General features: G+C 37.7%; 1 non-coding gene across 1 annotated transcript; it reads right to left on the reverse strand.

Moving 5' to 3' along the window:
• Window positions 1-513: 513 nt before the first annotated feature.
• LOC112700331 (small nucleolar RNA R71) lies at window positions 514-617 on the reverse strand. The gene has a single exon (XR_003153239.1). It is a non-coding gene; the product is annotated as a small nucleolar RNA R71 (small nucleolar RNA).
• Window positions 618-5,046: the final 4,429 nt, after the last annotated feature.

A 5,046-nucleotide genomic window follows, 5' to 3' on the forward strand; every position in this document is an offset into this window, starting at 1 on the left:
TGTTGAAGCTGATCCTGAACCTGAAAGGACTCTGAAGAAGAAGTTAAGAGAAGCTAAAGCACAACACTCCGGAGAGGACCTTACAGAAAAATTCAAAAAGAAGTAGACATGGCAGCCGAACCCAACAACAATGCCAGGGATGCAAGGAAGATGCTTGGTGACTATGCTGCACCAACTTCCAATTTCTATGGAAGAAGCATCTCAATTCCTGCCATTGGAGCAAACAACTTTGAGCTTAAACCTCAATTAGTTTCTCTAATGTAGCAGAATTGCAAGTTTTATGGACTTCCATCGAAAGATCCTCATCAATTCTTAGCTAAATTCTTGCAGATCTGTGATACTGTTAAGACCAATGGGGTTGATCTCGAGGTCTACAGACTTATGCTTTTCCCCTTTGCTGTGAGAGACAGAGCTAGAACATAGTTAGACTCATAGCCTAGAGAAAGCCTGAACTCTTGGGACAAGCTAGTCAATGCTTTCTTGACCAAATTTTTTGCACCTTAAAAGATGAGCAAGCTCAGAGTGGATGTCCAAACCTTCAGACAGAAGGAAGGTGAATCCCTCTATGAAGCTTGGGAAAGATACAAGCAATTAACCAAAAGGTGTCCTTCTAACATGTTTCCAGAATGGAGCATCATATGTATATTCTATGATGGTCTGTTTGAAATATCCAAGATGTCATTGGACCATTCTATTGGTGGATCCCTTCATCTGAAAACACTAGCAGAAGCCCAGGAACTCATTGAGATGGTTGCAAATAACCAGTTCATGTATACTTCTGAAAGAAATCCTGTAAACAATGGGATGACTCAGAAGAGAGGAGTTCTTGAGATTGATACTATGAATGCCATATTGGCTCAGAATAAAATATTGACTCAACAAGTCAATATGATTTCTCAGAATCTGACTGGATTGCAAGCTGCATCTGGTAGTGCTAAAGAAGCCTCCTCTGAAGGAGAAGCTTATGACCCTGAGAATCCTACAATAGAAGAGGTGAATTACATGGGAGAATCCTATGGAAACACCTATAATCCTTCATGGAGGAATCATCCAAATTTCTCATGGAAGGATCAACAGAAGCCTCAACAAGGCTTCAACAACAATAATGGTGGGAGAAATAGGTTTGGCAATAGCAAACCTTTTCCATCATCTTCTCAGCAACAGACAGAGAATTTTGAACAGAGCCTCTCTGGCTTAGAAAACATAGTCTCTGATCTATCTAAAGCCACTCTCAGTTTCATGAATAAAACAATGTCCTCCATCAGAAATTTGGAGGCACAAGTGGGTCTGCTGAGTAAAAGAGATACTGAAACTCCTCCTAGTACTCTCCCAAGCAATACAGAAGAGAATACCAAAAGAGAGTGCAAGGCCATAACTACAACCACAATGGCCGAACCTGGAGAGAGTGAAAAGACAGTGATTCCCAGTGAAGAAGACCTCAAGGGATGTCCACTGACCAATAAGAAGTTCCCTATTGAGGAACCAAAGGAATCCGAGGCTCCTACAGAGACCATAGAGATTCCATTGAACTTACTATTGTCATTCATAAACTCTGATGAATATTCTTCCTCTGAAGAGGACGAAGACACAGTTGAAGAGCAAGTTGCTCAGTATCTAAGAGCAATCATGAAGCTGAATGCCAAGTTATTTGGTAATGAGACTTGGGAGGATGAACCTCCATTGCTCATCAATGAACTGAATACATGGATTCAGCAGACATTGCCTCAAAAGAAACCGGATCCCGGAAGGTTCTTAATACCTTGCACCATAGGCACCATGAACTTTGAAAAGGCTCTGTGTGACCTGGGGTCAGGTATCAACCTCATGCCACTCTCTGTAATGGAGAAACTAGGGATCTTTGAGGTACAAGCTGCAAGAATCTCATTAGAGATGGCAGACAAATCAATGAAACAGGCTTAGGGACTTGTAGAGGATGTCTTAGTGAAGGTTGAAGGCCTTTACGTCTGATGAGAGGATTTTTGCTAGTAAAGAATTTCATAAAAACAGTCGCGTTGTAGATATAGTCTCTAAACCGACAGAAATCCCTTCGTACAAACGTTTTGGTTGTCACAAGTAACAAACCCCTTTTAAAATTGATAACCGAGTATTTAAACCTCGGGTCGTCTTCTCAAGGAATTGCAGGGAGGTATGTTCTTATTATTGGTTATGAAAAAGGTAAAATTGGGGTTATGAAAGTAAGGTGGGAATATGTTATATGACAAGTAAAATAAAATAATAATAACTGTAAAATAAACCTTTGGCAAGGTACAAGAACTAGAAGTCCTATCCTAGTTATCCTTATCAATTGTGATGAGAATTGGATTTTTCTTCCACTTTGTTAACCTCTAACTATGAAGGTAAGTTAAGTGGATGAATTCCAATTTTCAATTAACAATGAGTTTAATAACTCAAGAGTCACCAGTTATTTAACCAAAGCCAAAAGGAAAACTATTTACTCGAATGAAAATAATTTGGATAAGTACCAACAACATAAATTAAAGAAAGCAATCAAAGATCTGAAATACCTCAAATAACATTAATTAAGAAAATCAATCCAAAGTATTTTAAAATAAAAGGGAAGCTTAAAACAAAGAAACATTAAACCTGGATCGAGAGTCACTCCTAAAAATAAGAGAAGTCCTAAATCCTAAATCCTAAAGAGAGAGGAGAGAACCCCTCTCAAAACTAGATCTAAATCATGAAAAGTGAATTATGAGTGCATGATGAGTCTCTGCAAGTTCCCTGACTTTAATCTGTGTTTCTGGGCCGAAAACTGGGTTGAAATGCGGCCCAGAATCTCTGCCAGCGACTTTTGTAATTCTGCAGATCGCGCATGTCACGTGTCCGCGTCGTCCACGCATTCGCGTCATATATGCAGCTTCCAATCCGCGCGGTCGCGTCAGGCACGCGATCGCGTCACTCCAATTTCTTCCATTTCACGCGGTCGCGTGAGCCATGCGACCGCGTGACTTCTCGCTGGTCACCTCCTCGATTCCTTGTGTTCCTTCCATTTTTGCACACTTCCTCTTCATCCTCTAATCCATTCCTGCCCTATGAAGCCTGAAACACTTAACACACAGATTAAGGCATCGAATAGTAATAAGAGAGAATTAAGATTAGCTAAATTAAGACCAAAGAAGCATGTTTTCAATCATGTAATAATTTTAGGAAGGAAATATAAATACATGCTAAATACATGAAGAAGTGGGTAAAGATCATGATAAAACCATACAATTAAACACATTGTAAACCATAAAATAGTGGTTTATCAACCTCCCCACACTTAAACATTAGCATGTCCTCATGCTAAACTCAAGGAGACCAAATAAATGAGTAGGGAAAGGCAAGATTCATGCAATGCAACCTATGAATGTGAATGCAACTACATGCAAAGATGATTCTACCTTCTTGGTGAAAAAGCAAATAATTCTTTCAAGAACAAGTATGAACTGGATTTCACTAATTCAAATCACAAAATACAATACAAATAACTTGCAAGAAAAAGATAGCTCATGAAAGCAGGGAACATAGAATTGAGCACTGAACCCTTACTGGTAGTGTATATCATTATAACTCTCAAGTGTCTAGGGTCAATTCTCTTAATTCTCTACTAATCTTGCTTTCTATAGCTTGCTCTTCATCTAACACTCAACAAAATTTTAATGCACCAATACACAAATCAAGAGGTCTTTCAAAGGTTGTAATGGGGTTAGGGTCAAGGTAGGATTGTATTTGGTCAAGTGGACTAAAATCTGAATCCTTAATTAACATAAACTTTCCACCTAACTTAAGACAATCCATTTAATTAAAATGCAAAATCTAACTTCCCATTAACTGTGCTTTCCACATGTTCATGCATCCTAACATTGAGTTTAGTACATATGCATTAATACCAACACTTACTTTGGGGCATTTTGTCCCCTTTTATTGATTGCTCTTTTCTTTTTCTTTTTTTTCTTTTTTTTTTCTCAATGCATATGATTAAAGTATTGAATGCAATAATATGTGCTCAACTATTATTTTGCACATTTTCACTAAAATATACAACACCCAATTATTCAAACCAAATAATTTCAAACCCAACTTCCCCACACTTAAATCATGAGCACTTTTACTAGTCTAAGCTAACCAAGGATTCAAATTAAGGACATTATTGTTTTCCACTTAGAGTTAGTAATGAGCTAAAGTAAAGAACAAATGGGTATATTAGGCTCAAATTGGTTTGCAAAGGATAATGAAAGGGTAAAGCTATATGGGTATATAAGCTTAGTGAAACAAAGGCCTCAATCATATCAGTGCATGCATACATTAAACAATGGAAATATAGAATTAAGCAAGACAAAGATCACAATTTTAGAGAGAAAAACACACACCAAAAATAAAATATTGATTGATAAAATGCAACCAATCAAATAGGCTCAAAATCTCACTGGTTTTGTGTGTTCGAGCTTTAAACCATGTTCCAAAATAATATTTCTTTCATACAAGTTTTTCAAAAAGTTTTTAATTTAAATTAGTGAAATACTATAAAAAGTTTCTTGAAAAAGAAAATATTACTTCAACCAAGTGGTAAAATATGCACAAAATCAAGAGAATATGCGATCAGATATGCAAATGCAACAATGAAAAACAAAAATTGGTGTTGAGAAGGGACCAACTAACCCGTGGAGATCGGTATCGACCTCCCCACACTTAAAGATTGCACCGTCCTCGGTGCATGCTATATGTACAAGTGGACGGGGGTTGTTGTTCCTCAGCTGGTGCTCTCTTTGTTCCTTTCTTTGTCGATGGTTTGGGAGTAGCTTTCTCCGTACCCTTCTTGGTGGCCATCCTGAAAAAGGGAAGAGAAAGTAAATAAAATTAAAGAGATAGAGCAAGGAAGAGGAATAAGTGAGTGATAGTCAATGCACGGTAAAGATCAATGAAGGTAACACATGGTCATGACAACATGTGAAAAGTTCATTAAAGGGAATAAAATAAGTGCAAGATAGGGTAAGTAAATACAAGATGTTTATTGGCATGCCGGCAAGGGCATGAGTAGCATAG

The sequence above is a fragment of the Arachis hypogaea genome, chromosome 6 (assembly GCF_003086295.3).
Source record: "Arachis hypogaea cultivar Tifrunner chromosome 6, arahy.Tifrunner.gnm2.J5K5, whole genome shotgun sequence".
Classification (NCBI taxonomy): domain Eukaryota; kingdom Viridiplantae; phylum Streptophyta; class Magnoliopsida; order Fabales; family Fabaceae; genus Arachis; species Arachis hypogaea.